Genomic DNA, 27,059 nt, shown 5'->3' on the forward strand with positions numbered 1-27,059 from the left:
AAAAGAAAGGGCCACCAAGCCAGGCAATTAGACCAGCTGGATAATCAACCCTGGCAAAGACGGCATGACTGACAACTCTGTAAGATGAACTCCTTTCCTATCTCGTCCCAAGATTGTCTGTGCCCCTCATATTTACATGTAATACTACACTTATTGGGATTGTTGTCTACATATCTTGATGCTTAGGCACATAATAGGCACTCACCAAATCCTCACTGCCTGAATTGGGAGTAGGGTTCCATTAGCTTTTCCCCAACAGGGGAAAGATACAGGATGGAAACATCCCCTGTTGTGGGAAAGATTCAATTTCTCAGAGGGATGATTTCTTTCTGGGTACAGAAAATCCTGCTGCTGAGACAGAGCCTCCTTTTAGACCCCAGGGCTAACTACCACTTCATGGACTCCACCCCAGAAGGGCAAAACTGTCCTTTAATGAAACCTCATTTGGCATTAGGGAGCCCTGGACATTCCCTTTGCAGTATCTTCCTGCTCTGATTGTCTCTTCCAAAGGGACCACTGGGGACTGCAAGAGAGGACTGTCGACAACTGATAAATGCAGTCTTCAAAGCCACTCATCCATTCTTAATGGACAGCCCGTTAATTTGAGGTCTAGGTCATGAATTTGAATGCTATGCACTGAACACCTCTTCAGCAAGAAAACCTGGTTTTGCCTCAGGGTAAATGGTGATTCATTAATTGTAATTAAATTAGGCTGGTGGCTTAAACTGGATGTGACAAAATGAAAATCCCCATATAAAACCTGAGATGCATATCGCAGGCCTTCTGTCAATAACATCTAGTTTTTGTCTAAGTGGATTTAAAGGGAACAAGATGCCTCTTCTTTAAGAAAAAAATAAAATAAACTGCCTTGTTTAACTAGGGAAATAAATAACTTCTGAATGTTTCTCTATTTCTTATTCATTCAGGTCCTGGTATAGAAACCTCAAAAGACTAATAACAAGGGCTTGAAGTCTTCCCTGCCCGGCTGGGAACGAGCAACGTCTCAAGTTTCACCCTTGTGGGTAGGTCAAGAAGTTGATCTATCTGCTCTTGAGTTATAATCTGGGTTCTATTGGCCCAACAGATACAATTGCCTCTTAAGACTGTGGGTGTATGGCTAAATCTTTAGATGGAAGTCTGCTGTCCTGAGATCTTATTGGACCTCACTCAGTAGGTAGGTGTCAACTCTGAGACCCTTTGTGCCCGAATTTCCTCATCTGTGAAATGAAAGGGTTAGACAAGGTCTTCCTTTACAGAAAAATAAAGTTCAGCAGAAACCCAACATGAAACAAGTAATGGGAAGCTTCTCTGGTTGAACAAAATGGAGGAGCCTCACCTGCTGACACCCACAGTCTCATCTCCAAGACCAGAAGAGTCTCAAAGGAAGTCAGATGACAGTAGAGCAAAGTCTGAAACTGGCCAAGTGAGTATTGTCTCAAGACCCTTCTAACGCCAAAGCTTGTGAAAAGCATAATTTCCATCATGCTCTTTTATTGACTTAATGTTCTCCTTCTGGGGGAAGTACCTGAGTTTGTTCACAGTGAATGAAGTATGGGTGTGATTCTCTGCCTACCAAGGATGTAATACTAACTTTAATACAGAATAGTTATATTAATGAGATACTAGAACTTTGTCACAGGTCACTCAACCAACTTGAAAATGTTGTTTGATCTATGTCAGGCAGTAGAACAGAAATCATACCAGATCTTTAAAGAGTGTCTCCAGTCTAGGAGTCACAAACCCAAATGATTTTGGGGATCAGGCATAAAATATAAATGAGTGAAAAGGGCCAGTTGGGAACTGCAGCAAATGGACAGTGCTTGCATCATCCTGGGGAACAGGTGCTACTCTCCTCCAGCTAATTGTGGCCACAGCCACAGGAAGTGTGGGATCAGCATGATAAAGCCTTCTGTCATGAAAAGCTGTATATTCAGATTATCAAATTTTAAATAAAAAGCAAAGAAAAGTAAGTCAGAGTCTGACCACAGAAGCAAAACCATTCTCAATAGTGAAAAACGTGGGATTTTTAACAGGGATTGGATCTTACACAACTCTGAGAAGTGGTGAAGAAGTCTCTGCAAGGGTGTTGCACCTGGCATTGGGCTGAATTTACTACTGGTCAGCTGTGATAGCAGCTGGGGAGAAAAAAAATGGACATGAAATAAGAGAGAGCAAGGGCAGACTGGAACTCATGTCTGGCTTTTAATGACTAATCTTGATGAGGTGGGTGACCTGCAGAAGGTGGCACCTTCAGCCCTGGGACCAAACCCATACCTGACCCAGGAAGGTGAAGGAGGAGGTCTGCCAGGAGGGAGGGAGGCCTGGGTGCGGGCCAGCAGATCTGCAACAAGGTGCAGGAGCTGTCTGGCTCCCTGCAGCCACTTTTGGTGCTTGAAAAAAGGCTGCTGCTTAAATTCACCTTCCAAATCTTATGTAAATATCTCTTGTGACCAGCCCTAGTCCAAAGTCCTACAGGACAGAGAATTCTGGGAAACAGCTCCAGCTTAGCAAAGTTGACAAAAATACAAAACCACCTTGTCAACGTGTCCATACATATTTCCTTAACCACACATAACTTCCAAATAAAGACAATAGCAAAATCTTATTTACAACTAACATGATGCAACTATTCTTCCTGCAATCAAAACACACTCTCTATACAAAGGGAAAACAAAGTCATTCTACTCATAGTTTGGCTGATGTTCTTTCCTCTTCTGAGTCACATTCCCCTTTTGATAGCCTGACATTTATACTGAACTATAAGGTTAACTATTGTTAACACATTTTTTTCTATTCTCATTGCGTTATAATTGACGTATAACATTGTTCTAGTTTTAGGTTTACAACATAGTGATTTAGTATATGTGAATACTGTGAAATGATCATCACAATTAGTTTGGTTAACATCCATCACCACACATAGTCTCAATGTTTTTTTTTTCTTATAATGAGATGAACACATCTTACATTTGAGAAATGGGAAAGGGAAAGACAGAATTGGCTAATATATATGCAAATACATTGAGACCAAAATATGGAAGAAATGTTCATAACCATTATAGTCTGTTTCTGTAACTCGTCACATGGTTACACTTAGTATTTAGAACTCCGTTATCCCACTACCCTTTTCATGTTTTATTACCTTTGATAAGCACCTTGGCTAGAGGTGTTCCTAGTCTGGTGGGGTGACATAATTTTTCATGCCTGAAGAGTCTGGGTCCTGCCTCTAGTGAGCTGTCACTGTTTTCCATTGACTTTTGTCACAGAGAAGTCCAGGAGGGGGATTTACAGGATACATTTTTGGCAGTGCTGCAAGCTCCTTCCTCTAGGGGATTCAAATGCTACTTCATTCCAGGGACTCCAGGTCTGCACTCTGGTTCAGGTACAGGGTGTGGTGGGGTTGAAACTTTCCTGCTGTGGTGATTTCACCCAACTTTCAGTTACCAGGCTCAGGATGTTTCCTCTTACACAAATTAAGTAGACTGCTCATCCAATTCAGCACTAGAGAGACACCATAATCAATTAGCCAAAGTCAAAGACATCCTGTGTTCTACATTTACAAACAATGTAATGATGAAAATCCTTATGTATGCATCTTTCATACTTGCATACTTGTGCAAGTATAGGAAACATTTATAGACAGAAAGGCATAGAACATTTTTGTTCAGGCCCTCCTGGTTTTATCATACAATGCTTAGCCATTTGTTCATCTATCTCAAAGTTCATTCTTCTAGGTTGATGGTAATAATTTAAAAAATAATAGTCATTGCTATTTTTAACATTTACTGTTGGCTAACTATGCTTTTTCTCCCTGGAATCTCATTTACTCCTTAAAACTAGGCAAGTGTTATTATTCCCAATTTACAGATGAGGAAATGCTCACAATTCCAAGAGCACACACAGGTATAAGATCTGTGATAAAAAGGATGCAAGAGACTTGAGCCAGATCTCACAGTCAATGATTGACATAATCAAAGTTTAAGCTTTCTTTTTCCAAAAACCATTTTTTCTCTATATTGTGGCCCAGAGAAAAGATAATGCACATAACTGTTTTAATAATTTTAAAAGTTAGTTTTATGCCTTGTCATGGGCACAAACCAGATACCAGAGGAACAATGGGAATTTTGAAAGCATGTGGACCAGACAGTTCAGATAAATGGTTGCACGAGTAGTTAAAGATGTTCAGAAACTGGGAGGTCTCTGGGAATAAGGGGAACATAACATGGTGGAAGAGAAAAACTGCAGCTGATCACTACGGGTGTAATTTTAGCACATCAGTAAACCTTCATTGCCTCATCTGTAAAATGGGGAAAACAATAAAATATATTTCACAAGGATGTTGAACAGTCAACAATATGTGCAAGGGCCTAGTAGTTATTGCCATAGTTCACCAGCAAACCAAATAACCCAACCTCAAATTAGCAGTAATTACAGAGGCCACACGTGTATATCCTAGATTGGCTAGGGTATTCCTTATTTAATACTCTTGACACAGGATCCCATTTGGTTTAACATTTCCATGCTCTGAAAAGTAGTCTGAATTGAACAATAAGTTATATGAAAACCAAAGGATCAGTGTTGGAGCAAGCCAGCCATTCAGCAGGTGAAGTAGCCTGCTAGCACAGTTTCTACTCTTGGTTACTCCTCTTCTCCTTGGAGAGAACTAAATCTAAGTGAGCCCAACCAAGGATATGGATTTCAGAAAGCATGCATGGCTAAAAGAGAATTCCCTGACAGTCTAGCTGATTGCCCACTACTGGTTGGTAAACCAGACCTGGCAAATAGCATGCATTACCAAATAGCAAGTGCTTATGTTGAACTAATTATATGCCAGGCATGGTTGAAAGTGCTTTATATTATCAACACATTCAATCCTCACAACAGCCCAGTAACACAGGTTATCATCCCCATTTTACAGATGAGAAATGGAGAAATGGAAAGTTAAGTAAAGTAGAACCTGGGTTGTGAGCATAATTTTTTTTCAGGAAACATGCTTGTAATCCAAAGCACTTGTATATCAAAGCAAATTTCAACAATCATTGGCTCAGTTGTGATCACGTGACATTCAGTGTCACGTAGGACTCCTATTGCAAGACATCACTCCTGTATCAAGTTAAAATTTATTAAAAATGTTTGCTCATCTTATGGAACACTCACAGAACAAGTTGCTCGCAATCCAAGGTTTTACTGTACTTTCTCCAAGATGACAGAGCTAATATGTGGCAGAGACCAGAGTTTGGGCATAGGCGAGCTAGCTTCAGTCTGTGCTCTGCACATGCAGTATAACCTCTCTCTCACCCACTTGAGTCTAGAGAAGCAGAGTAACAAAGGCCACACAGGCAACATACTAGAAGCAAAAACTCTTCATTTCTCCCTAGGGAAAGCATGTAGTGGAATTTCAACTTTTGAATAGACAGTAGAGATTCCTTCCCATTAGTGGGCTTAGTACTCTGCAACATGTGCTCAGTACCCCCATGTGTAATGAGGTGCTGAGGTGTCTTACAAGCATTTGGAGCACCATGAGTAGGAGGATTTGTGAAAATCTTTCCTACACTGATATAAGTATGTCAAGGTAGGCTATATTTCTAATCACATCAGTTTCAAGAAAACTTTGTGACTCATTACTGTTGAAGGTCTTGTAGACAGAGAATGGAGTAGAAGGCAGATGGACAGCCCATTACTTGGTGTCCAGATCAGGAATTATTTGGACAGGAATTATTTGGGTAAGATGGATCATAAAAGAAATGAGAAAGGTGGTCCAGTCTTGCTAAATTTAGATCCTGAGAGTCAGGGCATCTGGGGAATCTGGGAACATTTGGGACATTTGGGACATCTGGGTGATTGTTGATTGGCCATGTGGTATCAGATACCCTGTGTCAATCATTCAAACTCTCTGTGTACTTCCTAGCCCACAGGATTTTTCTGAAAAGCAAGGACAGAATAGATGAAAAAAGATTTGAAGAAAAATCTTAAATGCCCTAGCAATGTAAAGACTCTGGATAAAACTTCCAAGAAGGGAAAGAGGAAAGATAAACTTATCAGAAGAGTTGTGTTAAAATGGATCAGAAGAGGGGCGAGTGGGTGGCTGAGTTTAGTAAGGGTCCAACTCAGGTCATGATCTGACAGCTCATGAGTTCAAAGCCCTCATCAGGCTCTATGCTGACAGTGTGGGGCCTGTTTGGGATTTTCTCTCTCTCTCTCTCTCTCTCTCTCTCTCTCTCTCTCTCTCTCTGCCCTTCCCCCATTCATGCTCTCTCTCAAAATAAATAAATAAACTTAAAAAGATTAAAATGGGTCAGAAGGAACTGGGGATTGAGTTAGCATGACTGAAATCCAGAGTGTTACATTTTCTTTTTAAAATGTTTACCTTATCAGGCATGCTTGGTGCAAAGAAACAGAAATTTCTGGTAATGTCACTCAGAGCAATGACTGAACAGAGCTCCATTCACCAAGCCATCTTGGACTGCCTCCCAGTTGACAGTCACATCCCTCATATTGTCAGACCACACCTCTCACACAGATAACCCCTAACTCTCCTCTCTCACCATCAGCTTGTGTCAAAGCAGCCAGGATGGCCTTCCTACCAAGAATCCCCCCACCTCCACACTACACCTACCTTTAGTTAGAATGAAGCATTTGCAGAACTCTACCTGAGGGACCTGTGAGAACAGAAGGCCAATGGTGGGGCAAAATGAAGCAGCACCCCAGAATTAGTCATCTTGCATGTGAGCGGCAGGATCAGCAGGCAGTTCTGGGAGAGGTTGAACAACTATGAGCATGCCTGAAGCCAGGTGGCCACCCAGACCCCCAGCATCAGCTTGTTGCTGGGAAGCGGCTGCCCAGCCAGGAACTATGTATCACAGTGGCCTGGCATCTAGATGTGGCTGTGCAACTAATTTTCATGAATGGAATGTGAATGGGTCTCAGTGGATAAGAAGTAGGTATGTCTTCCCCTTGCTTTGTTCCCCACCTTTCAGTGGCTAGGGAAGACTGTGAAGCCCTAAAAGAAGCAGAAACCACAAGGTAGAAGGAACCTTGGTCTCTGAATGATCATGTGGAGTAAAGCTGCCCTCCAGACAGGAACATCAGACTTTTGCATATATGACAAAAATGTATGTTGTGCTAAACCACTCAGGGCTTTGTCTGTTATTGGGCTGAGCTACTTCAGTCACTAACACTTAGGAACTGAACCCTGTAGGCCGCAGTGGAATTCTCACCTTTGCCTTTGAAAAAAATGAGTTCTGGAAACCTAAAATCTAGCATAGGGATTGCTTAACCACACAGATATGGCAAGGGCCTGTATTAAAGAATCCCCATTTTCTAGGGTGCCTGGGTGGCTCAGTCAGTTGAACATCCAGCTTCAGCTCAGGTCATGATCTCATGGTTTGTGGGTTTGAGCCCCACATTGGGCTCTCTGCTGACAGCAAGGAGCCTGCTTTGGATACTCTCTTTCCCTCCCTTGTTGCCCCTCCCCCCTCAAAAATACACATTTAAAAAAATACTCATTTTCTCTAGCCAATATAATGCCCCTTCTCTCAAGCTTCTGTTAGAATCTTTTAACCCATTCTATGCTGCATAATGCAGATGGCAGAGGAGATTGTGGAGTCCTCACACAGGAATACTCCAAGAGGAACTTGAACCCTCCTGATTACCAGGGTCTCCCTGGGTCTGACAGTGTATGCTCCTGGGCAGCCTGCATTAATATTCTGGCTGTCCCTGAGGGAAACCTAGGCGAAGGTCATTCTGTTAAAATCTTTCCCATTCTCACTAAATAAGCTGTTTGGGGCCCTATCTTTTGGGCGTAGCTAATTGGAAGTGGAACAGACCACCAATGATTTTTTCTTACTTGGTTTGGAGAAAAAATTAAGCCTAGATGGAAGAATATCAAAGTGTGAAGAGGATATAATATTATTCTTCTGAGTTGATTTTGATTTTGAAAAATGTCCCTGCTAGGGAAGATGTCTAAGCATCATCTTTCTCGTTTCACCTCCAGCTCCTGCAAGGAGTACAGAAGTGATCAATACCCTTCCAGCTCCTTCCTGGCATAGGCCTTTCTCTGCAGTGCAGCTCAGACCCTGGGTGCTGGCCCGTGAGGCCTGTTGGGGCCAGCACAGTTTACATGTGTCCAGGTGTATGGGACACCTCTTATTGCAGCTGCCCATGACACTCTGGGTAGAGCAGCTGCCTGACTTTTCCTTACTAATTTCTTCTCCATGCTGAGCTACATGGAGGAGAATAATTGCCTTCACTCTGAGCTCTGACATTCCCGCATTCAAGCACCTGCTCTCCCACTGTTCTCCCAATAGGAAGACAATCTCTGCCACACTTGGTGTTTCCTTCACAGCAAACCTGCTTATTAGAGAGACTCACATTAGAAGGGACAGTTGGGGGCCTGTGGATGTGGCAAGGGCCAAAGTGGCATTTTGAAAGTCTCATCAGTATTTTTACGCAGTGAAATATGAACTATGGTGGGAATTCCCCCGAGGTGCTGGGCAGAAGGGAGAATTTTCTGGAGCTGCTCAGACCCATCTCATTCTCTGGAAAGGTCCCAGCCCTGTCAGCAGAAACAAATCAGGGAAGCCTAAATCCAATGAAAAGGAAAACTAAGTCACCACCATCCAACGATATCATGTTGAACTTATCAGAAGCTTTCTCAAGATTCTCTGAGTTATTTTACTGCTACTAGAGGGTGGGATCAATTGATTCCTTTTAGAATGTGTATTTTCATTCTAGATTATAAGGTGTGATACTGTAGCAGTTATTAGTCTCCTCAGGGTCAGGGGCCAGTATAGCAACATCTCATGGGGGGAGGGGTAGGAAAATCTTAGACTCTAAGATTCCCCTCTCTAGAAGTAAGCCACTGCCTTAAGAAAATATCTCTTATTGTCTCCTTTTATCACCCGCACAAGAGCCAATCACTAGGTCTTAATTAAGATTACCAGGGTGTCTCAACTTCTTAATCATATAGGTATTAGACTTTCAGTGTAGAAACATTTTAAAGCAGAGGTTGAGAGACTATGATCTGCAGGTTAAATCTGGTCCTCCAACTGTATTTTTAAATAAAGTATAAATACAGCCACACCTATTTGTTTAGTATTGTCTATGGCTGCTTTCACGCTACGAGTTGAGTGTTGAGTAGAGTTGAATAGTCGTAACTCTGGCCTGGAAAGTCATATATATTTACTAATTTGGACTTTTACAGAAAAGTAAAATAAGAAAAATAATTGAAAAATAAATCTCTCATAATCCCACCACTCAAAAATGGCTAATGCTATATTCTTTCCTCCCTTTTATTCCTGTGGAAGTGACTCTTTGGAAAAACAGGATGGAATGTTATGAATTTGATACAGATGTTGAAACTAATGATGCCACACACACACACACACACACACACACACACCAAGAGGGTATAAAAGCTTTATTATTTATATATTTGAGACTTTTCTGCGAGAGCAGGAAATACCTCCCAAGATGGCCTGACAATCACTTGAGAGCAAGAAAAGGAGACCTGCTGGGGGTTTCACAATGGTTGGGGATGGGGCCAGGGTGGGAATTCCCACCGGAGGGATTTCATGGCCTGAATCTTCCACTGATGCCAGCCTGCTCAGATGTGGGGCAGAAGGGAAAGAGGTAAACAGGTAAAAGCCGTTTACAGTCAAACATCAAAAGATGGAGTCAGACTCCTAATGACAAGGCTACATTCCCTGTCACACTGGTCCTTCTAATCTATGCATGTTTCCTCCTTCTGAAGAAGGAAACCTTCTGGTTTATAACAGAAAGCAAATACATGGTTTTAGCCTAAACTTCCATTTCTTCTGGAAAGAATTCAAGGTTCCTCCCACTGCCATCCCCTGATGTGTTGCCTCCTCTCAGGAAGAGGGTAACAAGAATTAGAACATTGCCTCGGCTGCCTCCAGGTGGAGTGAGGAAAGGAGGGAATAAAACTCAGAATCTCTTGAGGAGTTCTCTCATTTACTCCTCATGGCTCCCACACTCCTCCATTTTATGGCTTGTTTCTTGAGAGCCTGGTCCCTGAGAAAAGGCAGGCACTGTCCCCTTTTGGGGACAAGGGGCCATCTCTGTGGCAGTCAAGACTGAGCAGCTGAGCAGAATTCCACTCTAGGCCCTACGGAAAAATTCTTTCTTTCCCTCTTCATTCTCTTCAGTTTGTTTTTCTTCATCATCAGAGTTGAAGTATCTACCTATTCAAAATCAGGATATGAGCCCAAAGGAAAGACCCAAGAAGTTACTTAGCTGGCTGAGGTTTTAAGTCTGCCTCTGGCCTATGGAAGGTGCCCTGAAGACTCCACAGAGGGCCAGGTCCCCGGTGCCTTCACTGGGGTCTGCATTTAGAGTCCTGAGCTTATAACAAGAACTCCTTTGTCTGATGGTGTCCACCTTTCTAGGTCTTCCTTGGGGTCCTCACTAAGGAGCACCTGAGGGTAATGCAGAGGTCCTGGGGTCCCAGCTATATTTCAGTCACTCCCTACCTGAGGAACACCTACCTGAAGGCTAGGAATGACTAACCATGAAAGCTCAGAGGATGAGAAAGAGAGAGAAGATTGAGTGGGAAGGAAAGAATTGTCTGCTATGTGCTAGGTGCTTTATATACATTCCCTTTTATAAAAATATTTTTATTATGAAAATGCTCAAACATACACAAAAGCAAAGAGAATAATGCAAAGAACCCTGTGCATTCATTATTAACTTAAGTACTTAGCATTTAATAATACTTTATAATTAGTACAACAACCCTGAAATATGGGTATTAATCTTAGCCATTTTTAAAGGTTTGGGGACTTCAGGTTACTTGCCTAAGGCCACGGAGCAAGTATACAGCAGAGAAAACAGTGGTTCTCATCTAGCTCTAAATGCCACACTTCCGAGGTCATGCTGCCTCCAGGTAAGGCTTTGTGAAAGACAAAAAACTTAACCTGAGCCAGAAATGTCAAAGAAGTAGGAGGACATATTCAGAAGGACTGAGAAGGTGAGTCCAGGTCCAGTGGCAGTGATTGAGAGGGAGGCTTGGCATAGACACTGGCTGGGAGCCTCAGAAAGAACCTTCTGGGCTTTGCTGCTATAATGTTTCAAAGACTCCTCTCACTGCCCCAGTCACCATGAAGACAACCAACCATCAGGTGGAACCAGGAATGGCATTCTTTAGGCCCCCACCTCCCTATTGCAGTACTGTTTGCTAAGTGAGGTTAACCCTTCCTTTTAGATGGAAAGACACACTAATATGTGCCTTGTTATAAAGTCCCAGAGTGGATGTCCTTTCTCCACTTCCTGAGTGTATATGGAAGTGGTGTCTCATCATGAGCCTAATTTTATTTATTTATTTTTTTGCCACCAGATTGAATACTGCTCAGCCATTTCAGAGGGGGCTGTGTTTGCTGCTTCCTGCTTTATTATTAAGTGCTTCCAAATAAGGAACAAGTGTCTACAGGAAAGGGAAATGAGTCTTTGAATCTGCCAGAGGATGCCAGAGGACATCTTCAGCAATTTTAATAATAGCTTTGGAATAGATGCCTGCATGATCTTGAAATGATGACCACTAAAATCCTAAAGAGCTTTACTGTCTCAGGGAAGGAATAGTAAAATTGGGGAGGATGAACATAAAATAAATAGAATAAGAAGCTGCAAAGCCCACTTTTGTGTTGGCTTTATTAATTTGTTAAATAAATTAAACAATAAATAAGGACATATGTCTACTTTTAAATTCCAAGATATAGATATCTTACATATAATTCATGTATAGTGTATATCATTTAAAAAAATTGGCCATATTTATGTTTACCCTAAATATGTTCAAACTTTGAATTCATATATGAAAAACAGAAAAGCAAACAGTCTTTTACTTTTTAAATTCTGGGATAAAGTTGGGGCGCCTGGGTGGCTCAGTCAGTTAAGCACCTGAGTTCAGCTCAGGTCATGATCTCATACTTTGTGGGCTTAAGCCCCATGTCAGGCTCTGTGCTGTCTGCTTCGGATTCTGTGTCTCCCTCTCTCTCTGACCCTCCCCACTCATATTCTGTCTCTCTTTCTCTCAAAAAAATGAATAAACATTAAAAATTTAATTAATTAGGACTAGGAAGATGGCGGCGTAGGAGGACGCTGGGCTCACCGCGCGTCCTGCTGATCACTTAGATTCCACCTACACCTGCCTAAATAACCCAGAAAACCGCCAGAGGATTAGCAGAACAGAGTCACCAGACCCAAGTGCAGACGAGAGGCCCACGGAAGAGGGTAGGAAGGGCGGCGAGGCGGTGCGCGCTCCACGGACTGGCGGGAGGGAGCCGGGGCGGAGGGGCGGCTCGCCGGCCAAGCAGAGCCCCCGAGTCCGGCTTGCAAAAGCGGAGGGGCCTGACGGACTGTGTTCCGACAGCAAGCGCGACTTAGCGTCTGGGAGGTCATAAGTTAACAGCTCTGCTCAGAAAGCGGGAAGGCTGGAGGACAAAGGGAGGGTGAGCTGCGGAACCCCCGGACGACAGAGCTCAGTTTGGCGGGGAACAAAGGCGCTCTCCAGCGCCATCTCCCCCGCCCATCCCCCAGCCAAAATCCCAAAGGGAACCGGCTCCGGCCAGGGAAATTGCTCGCTCCGCGCGAACACCCAACTCTGTGCTTCTGCGGAGCCAAACCTCCGGCAGCGACCTGACTCCCTCCGGCTGCACAGGGCCCCTCCTGAAGTGGATCACCTAAGGAGAAGCGAGCTAAGCCTGCCCCCCCTGCCGCCGTGCACCTTGCCTTCCCACCCCAGCTAATACGCCAGATCCCCAGCATCACAAGCCTGGCAGTGTGCAAGTAGCCCAGACGGGCCACGCCACCCCACAGTGAATCCCGCCCCTAGGAGAGGGGAAGAGAAGGCACACACCAGTCTGACTGTGGCCCCAGCGGTGGGCTGGGGGCAGACATCAGGTCGGACTGCGGCCCCGCCCACCAACTCCAGTTATACACCACAGCACAGGGGAAGTGCCCTGCAGGCCCTCACCACACCAGGGACTATCCAAAATGACCAAGCGGAAGAATTCCCCCCAGAAGAATCTCCAGGAAATAACAACAGCTAATGAGCTGATCAAAAAGGATTTAAATAATATAACAGAAAGTGAATTTAGAATAATAGTCATAAAATTAATCGCTGGGCTGGAAAACAGCATACAGGACAGCAGAGAATCTCTTGCTACAGACATCAGGGGACTAATGAACAGTCACGAGGAGCTGAAAAACGCTTTAAAGGAAATGGAAAACAAAATGCAAACCGTCACAGCTCGGATGGAAGAGGCAGAGGAGAGAATAGGTGAACTAGAAGATAAAGTTATGGAAAAAGAGGAAGCTGAGAAAAAGAGAGATAAAAAAATCCAGGAGTATGAGGGGAAAATTAGAGAACTAAGTGATACACTAAAAAGAAATAATTTACGCATAATTGGTATCCCAGAGGAGGAAGAGAGAGGGAAAGGTGCTGAAGGGGTACTTGAAGAAATCATAGCTGAGAACTTCCCTGAACTGGGGAAGGAAAAAGGCATTGAAATCCAAGAGGCACAGAGAACTCCCTTCAGACGTAACTTGAATCGATCTTCTGCACGACATATCATAGTGAAACTGGCAAAATACAAGGATAAAGAGAAAATTCTGAAAGCAGCAAGGGGTAAACGTGCCCTCACATATAAAGGGAGACCTATAAGACTCGTGACTGATCTCTCTTTTGAAACTTGGCAGGCCAGAAAGAATTGGCACGAGATTTTCAGGGTGCTAGACAGCAAAAATATGCAGCCAAGAATCCTTTATCCAGCAAGTCTGTCATTTAGAATAGAAGGAGAGATAAAGGTCTTCCCAAACAAACAAAAACTGAAGGAATTTGTCACCACTAAACCAGCCCTACAAGAGATCCTAAGGGGGACCCTGTGAGACAAAGTACCAGAGACATCACTACAAGCATAAAACATACAGACATCACAATGACTCTAAATCCGTATCTTTCTATAATAACACTGAATGTAAATGGATTAAATGCGCCAACCAAAAGACATAGGGTATCAGAATGGATAAAAAAACAAGACCCATCTATTTGCTGTCTACAAGAGACTCATTTTAGACCTGAGGACACCTTTAGATTGAGAGTGAGGGGATGGAGAACTATTTATCATGCTACTGGAAGCCAGAAGAAAGCTGGAGTAGCCATACTTATATCAGACAAACTAGACTTTAAATTAAAGGCTGTAACAAGAGATGAAGAAGGACATTATATAATAGTTACAGGGTCTATCCATCAGGAAGAGCTAACAATTATAAATGTCTATGCGCCGAATACCGGAGCCCCCAAATATATAAAACAATTACTCATAAACATAAGCAACCTTATTGATAAGAATGTGGTAATTGCTGGGGACTTTAACACCCCACTTACAGAAATGGATAGATCATCTAGACACACGGTCAATAAAGAAACAAGGGCCCTGAATGAGACACTGGATCAGATGGACTTGACAGATATATTTAGAACTCTGCATCCCAAAGCAACAGAATATACTTTCTTCTCGAGTGCACATGGAACATTCTCCAAGATAGATCATATACTGGGTCACAAATCAGCCCTTCATAAGTTTACAAGAATTGAAATTATACCATGCATACTTTCAGACCACAATGCTATGAAGCTTGAAATCAACCACAGGAAAAAGTCTGGAAAACCTCCAAAAGCATGGAGGTTAAAGAACACCCTACTCACGAATGAGTGGGTCAACCAGGCAATTAGAGAAGAAATCAAAAAATATATGGAAACAAACGAAAATGAAAATACAACAATCCAAACGCTTTGGGACGCAGCGAAGGCAGTCCTGAGAGGAAAATACATCGCAATCCAGGCCTATCTCAAGAAACAAGAAAAATCCCAAATACAAAATCTAACAGCACACCTAAAGGAAATAGAAGCAGAACAGCAAAGGCAGCCTAAACCCAGCAGAAGAAGAGAAATAATAAAGATCAGAGCAGAAATAAACAATATAGAATCTAAAAAAACTGTAGAGCAGATCAACGAAACCAAGAGTTGGTTTTTTGAAAAAATAAACAAAATTGACAAACCTCTAGCCAGGCTTCTCAAAAAGAAAAGGGAGATGACCCAAATAGATAAAATCATGAATGAAAATGGAATTATTACAACCAATCCCTCAGAGATACAAACAATTATCAGGGAATACTATGAAAAATTATATGCCAACAAATTGGACAACCTGGAAGAAATGGACAAATTCCTGAACACCCACACTCTTCCAAAACTCAATCAGGAGGAAATAGAAAGCTTGAACAGACCCATAACCAGCGAAGAAATTGAATCGGTTATCAAAAATCTCCCAACAAATAAGAATCCAGGACCAGATGGCTTCCCAGGGGAGTTCTACCAGACGTTTAAAGCAGAGATAATACCTATCCTTCTCAAGCTATTCCAAGAAATAGAAAGGGAAGGAAAACTTCCAGACTCATTCTATGAAGCCAGTATTACTTTGATTCCTAAACCAGACAGAGACCCAGTAAAAAAAGAGAACTACAGGCCAATATCCCTGATGAATATGGATGCCAAAATTCTCAATAAGATACTAGCAAATCGAATTCAACAGCATATAAAAAGAATTATTCACCATGATCAAGTGGGATTCATTCCTGGGATGCAGGGCTGGTTCAACATTCGCAAATCAATCAACGTGATACATCACATTAACAAAAAAAAAGAGAAGAACCATATGATCCTGTCAATCGATGCAGAAAAGGCCTTTGATAAAATCCAGCACCCTTTCTTAATAAAAACCCTTGAGAAAGTCGGGATAGAAGGAACATACTTAAAGATCATAAAAGCCATTTATGAAAAGCCCACAGCTAACATCATCCTCAACGGGGAAAAACTGAGAGCTTTTTCCCTGAGATCAGGAACACGACAGGGATGCCCACTCTCACCGTTGTTATTTAACATAGTGCTGGAAGTTCTAGCATCAGCAATCAGACAACAAAAGGAAATCAAAGGCATCAAAATTGGCAAAGATGAAGTCAAGCTTTCGCTTTTTGCAGATGACATGATATTATACATGGAAAATCCGATAGACTCCACCAAAAGTCTGCTAGAACTGATACATGAATTCAGCAAAGTTGCAGGATACAAAATCAATGTACAGAAATCAGTTGCATTCTTATACACTAACAATGAAGCAACAGAAAGACAAATAAAGAAACTGATCCCATTCACAATTGCACCAAAAAGCATAAAATACCTAGGAATAAATCTAACCAAAGATGTAAAGGATCTGTATGCTGAAAATTATAGAAAGCTTATGAAGGTAATTGAAGAAGATTTAAAGAAATGGAAAGACATTCCCTGCTCATGGATTGGAAAAATAAATATTGTCAAAATGTCAATACTACCCAAAGCTATCTACACATTCAATGCAATCCCAATCAAAATTGCACCAGCATTCTTCTCGAAACTAGAACAAGCAATCCTAAAATTCATATGGAACCACAAAAGGCCCCGAATAGCCAAAGGAATTTTGAAGAAGAAGACCAAAGCAGGAGGCATCACAATCCCAGACTTCAGCCTCTACTACAAAGCTGTCATCATCAAGACAGCATGGTATTGGCACAAAAACAGACACACAGACCAATGGAATAGAATAGAAACCCCAGAACTAGACCCACAAACATATGGCCAACTCATCTTTGACAAAGCAGGAAAGAACATCCAATGGAAAAAAGACTGCCTCTTTAACAAATGGTGCTGGGAGAACTGGACAGCAACATGCAGAAGGTTGAAACTAGACCACTTTCTCACACCATTTACAAAAATAAACTCAAAATGGATAAAGGACCTAAATGTGAGACAGGAAACCATCAGAACCTTAGAGGAGAAAGCAGGAAAAGACCTCTCTGACCTCAGCCGTAGCAATCTCCTACTCGACACATCCCCAAAGGCAAGGGAATTAAAAGCAAAAGTGAATTACTGGGACCTTATGAAGATAAAAAGCTTCTGCACAGCAAAGGAAACAACCAACAAAACTAAAAGACAACCAACGGAATGGGAAAAGATATTTGCAAATGACATATCGGACAAAGGGCTAGTATCTAAAATCTATAAAGAGCTCACCAAACTCCACACCCGAAAAACAAATAACCCAGTGAAGAAATGGGCAGAAAACATGAATAGACACTTCTCTAAAGAAGACATCCAGATGGCCAACAGGCACATGAAAAGATGTTCAGCGTCGCTCCTTATCAGGGAAATACAAATCAAAACCACACTCAGGTATCACCTCACGCCAGTCAGAGTGGCCAAAATGAACAAATCAGGAGACTATAGATGCTGGAGAGGATGTGGAGAAACGGGAACCCTCTTGCACTGTTGGTGGGAATGCAAGTTGGTGCAGCCGCTCTGGAAAACAGTGTGGAGGTTCCTCAGAAAATTAAAAATAGACCTACCCTATGACCCAGCAATAGCACTGCTAGGAATCTACCCAAGGGATACAGGAGTACTGAGGCATAGGGGCACTTGTACCCCAATGTTCATAGCAGCACTCTCAACAATAGCCAAACTATGGAAAGAGCCTAAATGTCCATCAACTGATGAATGGATAAAGAAATTGTGGTTTATATACACAATGGAATACTACGTGGCAATGAGAAAAAATGAAATATGGCCTTTTGTAGCAACGTGGATGGAACTGGAGAGTGTGATGCTAAGTGAAATAAGCCATACAGAGAAAGACAGATACCATATGGTTTCACTCTTATGTGGATCCTGAGAAACTTAACAGGAACCCATGGGAGAGGGGAAGGGAGAAAAAAAAAAAAGACGTTAGAGTGGGAGAGAGCCAAAGCATAAGAGACTGTTAAAAACTGAGAACAAACTGAGGGTTGATGGGGGGTGGGAGGGAGGGGCGGGTGGGTGATGGGTATTGAGGAGGGCACCTTTTGGGATGAGCACTGGGTGTTGTATGGAAACCAATTTGTCAATAAACTTCATAAAAAAAAAAAAAAAAAAAAAAAAAAAAATAAAATAACAAATGTAAAAAAAAAAAAAAAAAAAAAAAAAAAAAAAAAAATTTAATTAATTAATTAATTAATTAATTAATTCTGGGATAAAGTTGTGTGGGATGTGGGGTGCATGGGTGGCTTAGTCGGATAGGTGTCCAACTTCAACTCAGGTCATGATCACACAGTTTGTGAGTTCAGACCCCTCATTGGGCTCTGTGCTGACAGCTGAAAGCCTGGATCCTGCTTCAGATTGTGTGTCTCCCTCTCTCTCTGCCCCTCCCCCACTCACACTCTGTCTTTGTCTCTCAAAATAAATAAACATTGAAAAAATCTGAAAAAAAAAGAAATTGTGTGGGATGTGACTCCTTGGCCACATTTATTTTTATTTTTTTATTATAATTTCTTTCTTTTTTAATGTTTATTTATTATTTTGAGAGAGAAAGAGAGAGAGGGAGTGTGTGTGTGTGTGTGAGCAGGGGAGGGGCAAGGAGAGAGGAAGACACAGAATGTGAAGCAGGCTTCAGGCTCCAGGCTGTCAGCACAGAGTTGGACGCAGGGCTTGTACCCATGGACTGCGAGATCATGACCTGAGCCGAAGTCGGACGCTTAACTGACTGAGCCACCCAGGTGCCACTCCTTGGCCACATTTAAATGAGAAACATTCTGAGATCCAATTTATTAAAGGTATCAAAAAAAATCCTATTAATCATCTGCCAGCAGAATTTAAATTTTTTCAGTACATTTTAGTTAATTTCTATTTGGAAAGTCCATAAACAAGTCTAGTCAAGTTTAGAAATGTACATTTTGGAGAAAAGTATGAATATCATTTTCAGAAAGTGATAGGAACCTCCATGCCCATGTCTCAGGGAATGTTAGTTGTGCAAATGAAGACAAGTGTCTCTGTAGTGACAGGATTTGGGCTTGAGATGGATGAGATATATATGGAAGAGAAGTACACAGTAGGGGAAGAAAAGGAGAATAATTTCAGCTCCAAAGTTTTCTTCCTTTACAGTTCTGACCAAACAGAAACTTGTGAGCTGCCAGCCATGCTTTATTGCTCATCTTTTTACTCTAATTAGAAAGGAGGCATATGGTAAAGGACAATGCTTTTTATGCAAGATTTCAATCTTGCTTGGGTATTTAGGGATTGTGTATGTCCTTCAAGAGGGCCTTTTCATATATTTCTGTAAGGACAGAAAGAGAGGGATGGCAGGTTGAACAAAATGCTATGAGCCAAAATGACACACAGGAGGCAATTTAGCATCAAGCTTGTAAGTTTTCTGGTGGGACCAAGAGATTTGACACAGACACAGAGCCACATGGGACCAGCATAAATGAGTTTCACTGCCACTGCTCCAAATTGCCAAAAAGCTGCAGTTTGAAAGAGATTGAGCCTTTGCTACGATGGCAGTAGATAGGTATAACTGGCAACACACCAACTCCCAAGCATATCCAGAATGTTTAAGGAGTGTGGTGGCTCGGTGGCTTGGCTCCAGAATCCTTGAAGAAATGATAATCCAAATGCTGTCCATTTACATGAGCTAGTCCTTAATCTTACTCCAAATAGTACTGGTTTCATGTTCCTGCTGTTTTAGTGTCACTATGACCTCATGGTCACATCTTAGTATGATGTGACAAACACAAAAGGCTATATTGAAGTTGATATTTGAAGTTAGAATTCAGTAATTCTTAGGAAATATACTACCACTATCAAATGACTAATGGCATTCTGTTTTACTGTATCAACGTGTGTTTGTACTTTTCATGTCCTATGGAAATAAAGATTCTACATTTTTAGGCCTCCTGTATTGAATTTTTAAATATGGGCCAATGTGGAAAAATTATTAGATTTCTAATTAAATGTTTATGAAATGTTTAAATGTTTCAAAATATTGTTCTAATACAATAGAAGAATGAGCAAAAGACAAGAACAAGCAACACACACACATATACAAATACAAATGGCTACAATGCATATACAAATATGTCTAATCTTAATAGAAATCAAATAAATGTAAATCAAGACAATGATAAGTACAGATTTTCCTTATCAGATTGGCAAACATAAAAAAGAATAATACCGGGAGCTGGTAGGTGTTGAGAGAAATGGATATTTCTTTCTCTGGTGTTAGGAATATAAATTGTACGCTCCTAGAGGATGATTTAAAAATACATGTCAAAATGTAAATATACATACTTTTTAACTCAGTGAATTTGCTTTTAGGAATTAAATATAAAAATAAAATCAGACAATATGTTAACACACTTGTTTACAAAGGCTCAATATAACAATGTCTATAACACAAAGTAATAGAAACAAGTTAAATGTTTATTAATAGAAGATTGCTTAAATATACGGCACAAGCCAAACAATAGAATACTATGCAACCAATATAAAGCTATATTATGGAAAACACAGGCTTGTGAAATAGAAGGCACAGATTAACACATTCACTTTTTTGTGGAGGGAAGGATATGTACCAAAAGGAGCATTGTTACAAGTGTCTTATGCAGGTAGAGGGAAGGATTCAATAGATGTTTTATTTCTCTTCTTTATAGCTTTCTTAATTGTTCAGGTTTGTTTCCTTACTTGTTTACCTCTATGTTCTATTTATTCACAAAATTAACTGAGCATTATCGTGTGCCAGGTACTGTATTAGACAATGAAGACAGAGCAGTGAACTGATACTACTAGATACAAATCCCTATCTTCTTCATAACATTTGCATTTTATTGCAGGGAGAACAGAGAATGAAGAAAGTAAATATAAACGCAATGCTATGTTAAATGATGTTAAGTACTGAGGAGAAAAAGACTTTGCTAACACAAAGGCAAGGAACAAGGCAGAAAGCTTATCCATCTTCTTCTGTACTGGCCCTGGCCCTGGCACAGTTTATGGTCCAGAGTAGCAGTCAATATTACTTGCTGAGTGAATTTAAGAAGAGGATTCCAGTCAGGGCACTCTGTGGCCAGGGTACCATGCTGAAGATACACTATAAGACCTCTACCCTTGGGTTCTCCTTTCTTGGGTATATGCAGATGGTCTGTCTTCCTTCAACCCACACATTTTTTTTTCTCCAAATCCAGGTAACATTCAGCTCGTCTTATCCACACCTTTCCTTATTTAATAACATTCTAGTCTGGCTTCTCTCAGAGTAGTATATGTTCCTTGGACTAACCTGATTCTTTCACATCCGGTTATTTCCCAATAATTTTGAAGATGGGATTATCTTATTGCATAGCCAACCTTTTTCACTATATGCCGATGCTTCATAATGTCACATAGTCTACTTACTTTGGGGATGTATCATTAAGTTTCTCCACATAATTGCCACAAATCAAACACATCTGACATTTATAAATGTGTTCTTGCTGGGTGCCTTCCCTTATTTCCTTTGGCTTTAGCTTGTGTTTCTTTGAATTCTGCTATGGTTAATTCTCTATGATTTTCTGTCCCAGGAAAAATTAGTCAGAGTATACAAAGGGGCTACAGCAAGTTAGAAAGGCAGAAGAAATAGTAACTAATGAGCATCCCATTATATATATATATATATATATATATATATATATACATATATATACACACACACATATATATGGTGTGTGTATATATATATGTATATAGTATATATATATATATAGGGTATATATATATATATGGTGTGTATATATATATATATATATAGGGTGTATATATATATATATAGGGTATGTATATATATATATATATATATATATATATATATATATATATATGGTTTCATCTGTTAGTTCTTATGTGCACAGAGATAAATGTCAAGGGCAATTTGGGTCTTTAAGCATGACAATGAAATTTAGGATATAGAGAAGAAAGAAATAAACATTTGGCATTATCTTCCACCTGTCTTCACAAATGAAGTGGGTGAGATCTTAATGAGGGATTCAACTGCTAAGAGTGGCAGATGAAGGACTAGCATATACATAGATTAATATCAGAAATGATCATGATAAGCTTAAAGTATTAGTAATGATCACAACCTAATGCCTTTTTAAAGTAGATAGACATGAATTCAGTTTTTGGAATTGCATAATGATGACTATTTAAGGATATCCTCATAGGAAATTTATTGTTTAAACATTTGAGGTTTCTGCCACAAGAAAAACAATAAACAAGTACTTTATCAGATCTTAGAACCACGCAATGAAATAGTCTATCAGTGGTTCTGGTTTGCAACAATCACAAGTCCCCCTAATAAACTCAGGAGGGTATGTCATATTGCCCCCAAATTCCCTACAGATTCATTTTCAAGTATGTCACTTCTATCTGAGTTTGAGTTTCATTTATTCTGAGAAACGGCTTCCTTATCAGTAAAATATATGCATTAACATTTGCCACCAAACCAGCTCTCAGAAATGATTTGTGAGGTAGAGCGTATTCTCACTAAATTTCCTGAGTTTCCCTGCTTAAAAAAAGATTTTATTTAACTTTTTTTAACGTTTATTTATTTTTGAGACAGAGAGAGACAGAGCAAGAACAGGGGAGGAGCAGAGAGAGGGAAACACAGAATCTGAAGCAGGCTCCAGGCTCTGAGCCATCAGCCCAGAGCCCGACGTGGGGCTCGAACTCACAGACCGTGAGATAGTGACCTGAGCTGAAGTCAGACGCTTAACCGACTGAGCCACCCAGGCACCCCCAATAAAGATTTTAAAGCACACATGATGAGCTGTTCAATAGCTTTGTGACAGGCAAATAAGCTTCAATGATGAAGCTTTCCATTGGTCTCAGAAAATGATGCAGATATTTTGCATACATTATTTTACTTAATTATCACCACTCTGTGGAAAAAGTAACTATTATCGTAATTTCATAAATACAATTGAGACTCAGAGTCATCAAGTATCTTGTTCAAGGTCATGCAGATGGGAAATGACAGAGTCAGAATTCAAACCCTGACTTCATTGATGCTACCTTATGTTTTTTTACCTAAAAGAACAAACTTTGTTCCTCTCAAAATGATGTTCCTTTGGGCTGTGTCACCTCCCCATATTCCTATCCTCAAATTTTAAGTCACTCACCTCTATTAGTAGGATATTTGAGGCTTCCAATTAGTTTGTTAGGTTATAAGCACAATCCCAAGCCTATCTCAGCACAATGACTTATCCATTTTACCAGGCAGTTTTCTTCTGTGTCTGAGTACCTTGTCTCTCCTATTAGAGAAGAGGTAGGTACAAAGACAGGCATCAACCCTAAACTTCAGTATGCACTGATCCTCAAACAAGCATGCCAGTAAGATGGAACGAATGGAAAAATATCCCCAATTGAGAGGCTAGCTCTGACTTGGAAGCAATATTAAGTACATCTTGTTCTGTGTTTTGAGGTTTCAAGGGACAGATGTTCATTCAAACCAGCTCCAAACAAAGAAGGAGACATTTTTCAGAAATTCCATGAGAAAGAATCTGAACAAAGCTGAAAAACTGTGGCTATAAAAGCACGAGAGCTAGGGCTGCTTTTTCTCTGCTTTTTCTCTCTCTTTCCCTTATAGCACGTCCTGCCTGGTAGCTGCATTCTCTTCTCTTTCTGAGGGTAAGCTGTTTCATCTTACACATGGTCAGTAATGGCTGCCTCACCATACCCCTATAAAACCTCTTGCCTTGAGTACATACCCCACAGGCAACTTCTCATTCATCTCTCAGTTCCATATTTCAGACAAAGAGTCTGATTTACCCAGCTCTTCTTTTCAAACCAGAACACATAATCCTATGTCACTGACTAGTTTATGGGTGGGTCACCTCTGGATTAGAGGCCCACACCTATTCCAGTTGGCTGCAGGGACAGAGGGTATAAGTCTCCTTGTCTACCACCCTCTCTTTCTGAAATTAGAGGCACAGATGGGCAGACATCATGAACTCTAATGCACATATGTTCAAGTTCAAGTCTCCCTTGTTATGAGAAGGTGTCCTTGCCATCTCTTCTCCAAAGCAATGGAGACACACAAGATCCATTTTCAGTGAGGATGTTTATGAAAGAAATAGTGTCACTTCATAAAATAAATAGTAAAGTCATAGAAGCTAAAATATTAAAATTAAAATTAGAGAGTTAGGGAGGAAACAACTGGTATATGGCATCATATACTTCAATCTTGTTCTAGTAAAAGGAATGTCAGGCCATATCTGTAGAGTACCACTCAACTGAGCATTTGGAAGGCAATCTGGAATTTTTAGGTTGGTACAGGCTGAGACTTGATAAATGGGTCAAACTCCCATAGTTTGAATTTAGTCAGGAAAATTGTCTGCAGAAACTAGCTGCAATCCTACAATTTGGGGTTATTTTAGCAACTAAATTTGATGAACAATGTGTTCATCTGTTAACATCTGGGGACTTGTTTAAAGAATCATAATTGCCTCCCAACACTTCAACCATTAATACTTTATCAATATGGCAGTGAAGTGAAGGGGACTTAAAATACATTATTATAACCCAAAATGTGCATGTCTCACATCCTTTTCAATATTCACTTTGCAATTCCATTACTGATTGTCTCTGACAGCAGGTATAGTACAACTTTATGGGCAGTCTTTTCATTTTATGAAGCTCTCCATCTGAAATATTAGAGAGTTGGGATTAGCGATTTCATAGACACAAGTTCCATCATTCATAAATCTTTTATCTTAAAATGGAAAGCATTATCTTTAAACATCTTTTACAAATCTTTCATGGGAATAGAAGGTCATTTATGAACTATACACAAGGTGAATAAAAGAAGTATACTTTATGAAGTTTTTTGACCATTAAGTCTAGATTTTGCTTTTTTTTCATTCAAAAAAATTGTATCTTTGAATGTTTTGAGAGAGTGATGGGAAAATCAGCTTCAATGAATTTTCTTTTTGTGGCCACTGATGTAGGTCACCAAGGTGATTGAAGTCTCCCAGCAGACTTTTAAATATTTGAAGCTGAAAATATTTAAGAGTGTACCAAATGAATAGTGCTTTAATTTTATTTATATTCTATTTTTGGTATGGTTGTGATTATAGCCTCACCAAGACGGGTGATCAGTAATGAATGTGTCCTGTTGGCAGATCCCTCCAGGGCTCTGATTCAATCTTTTGAGTTATGGGATGAGGACAAAATGAACTATTTTTCAAGCTTGTAAATATGTGACAAATGACAGTGCAAGAACTATTGATTCCAATCACAGTGATACAATGTTTCATAGTCAAGACTGACTCTGGCTTTACAAATTACTTGCAAGTTGAACAGTAAACCCATGCACAACACGCTTCAACCTGGATCAATCTTCAAGAATATTTGTGTCAGTATTCGCCTCCAATTTGAATAAATTCCCAAAGTGAAACGGACTTTTCTTTTTTTACATTAAAAGGTGCTGTTGGGTTTACCCTAATCTTCAAAAGGAAGAGGAAAGCAGAAGGAACTCTTGTAAAATCCCCAGTGACTCTATACACAGGTATCTGCGTGTATCTTTATTAAATAGTCATAATCAAATGTAATTGTGAAGTGCCACTCAAGAATAGGAATCTTACAACAGCTAAAAACTTGTAAGTATTGCCTAGTTCAGCACTCAAATCTTATTAAAACATATCTGGAGACAAAACAAATACATAAAACTCATTCAGTAGATTAGAATTTGATACCACAGTAGCCATTATGTTCCTGTTTGGGACAATTGGATCTGATTATTTTCGAAAAAGCTTCTCAACATGACAGATAATTATATATGAAGACAGACCCTCTTAAAATCCTCCTTACTTGGATCATGAGCACTCCTGTGTGTGAAGAAAACTTTTCCTAAAGAACCACTACACAAACCCAGCAGAATATAGTTTTGGAGGGCCAGAATTTTGCAGCGATTGTGAGAAGGCAGCATCTGTACTGACCCCAGCCCCACCCCCACCCCTACCCTGTCGTGGAGCACCATTTTAAACTTGCCCTCAGGTTGTCACGGTATATTTTATGCAGGACTGACCTTAGCGGAGACTCTGCATGCTGATGTATTATTGACCTTCTTCCCCACTGCTTACTCAAACAGGCCATCTGGGTACCAGGACGGTACAGGGAATAAGTCCAACTTTCCAGACCAAGATAAAAATAAATAAAATGCGGGGGCGGGAGGTGGGGTAGAAGGAAGGCTCTTAGCTTGTACTATGGATTTGTTTATTCAGACATAATTGGCGTGGATCTGGCCAAGGCACAATTTCATTCTTTGTGTAATCCGCAGGCCTCCTGGCCCCTCCCCTTATTGTTCGTCTCCATTAAAGTGTGATGAGCCACTAAGCAAGAAAGGAGGGCAGGGAGGCTGCAAGGCCACCACCAGCCCCTCATTATAGAGTCACACTTCTGGGGAGGCTAGAATTAACCAGGGTGTGAAGATGGACACTGAGCAAAGACAGACCCAACCTCAGCCCAGTCCACCATGGTGAGGGCTGCTTCTTCCTCCCGTCCCTCTATTGTGCTAGGAGTGAGTGCTGCGGATCTGGAGCCTGGTGAGCCAGGTTGTCATTGCTCGGGGTTTATCTGGCCAGCAGCCCTCAGCTGTCCCCCAGTTGAATCACAAAGAGCCCAACCTTGCCAAGACAGGCCAGGCACATTTACAGCTTCCCTGGTGAATTTTTCCTAGGCTGGAATCCATTTTTAGTGGCTTCACTTGGTTGATCAATGGTTTCCTTTCAATGGTGATATTGACTTAGGAAAATAGCTCAGAATGTCAGATTCAGTTCATACTGAACTGCTCTCCGGGACCCAAAGATAGTTGTGAGTTCTCCATAGCACAGAACACTACCAATGACAAGGGGGGGGGGGTTCTGCTTAACCTCTTTTCTTCATCATCAAAAAGCTCTTTCTCTCCTTTTCTGGTGTTAAGTGCGATTTGTTTATAATTTAGATAAGGAGCATAAAGATTTTTAAAAATATATAAATTTTAAATATTTTATTAAGAAAAAAACATAGTAATCTTTTGGACCTCAACCTTAACAATATCTTTCTGGATCTCTCTCCTTAGGCAAGGGAAACAAAAGCAAAAATAAACTATCGAGTCTGCATCAAAATAAAAGGAAAG

General features: G+C 40.7%; 1 pseudogene; it reads left to right on the forward strand.

The window, feature by feature from the left end:
• Positions 1-1,321: 1,321 nt before the first annotated feature.
• The window catches only part of LOC124508236 (tubulin alpha-1 chain-like), a 32,381-nt pseudogene continuing 6,643 nt past the window's right edge, over positions 1,322-27,059 (forward strand).

Source organism: Lynx rufus, unplaced genomic scaffold (genome assembly GCF_022079265.1).
Source record: "Lynx rufus isolate CCGP_SWC_20201006 ecotype Redwood Valley unplaced genomic scaffold, mLynRuf1.p SCAF_13, whole genome shotgun sequence".
Classification (NCBI taxonomy): Eukaryota; Metazoa; Chordata; class Mammalia; order Carnivora; family Felidae; genus Lynx; species Lynx rufus.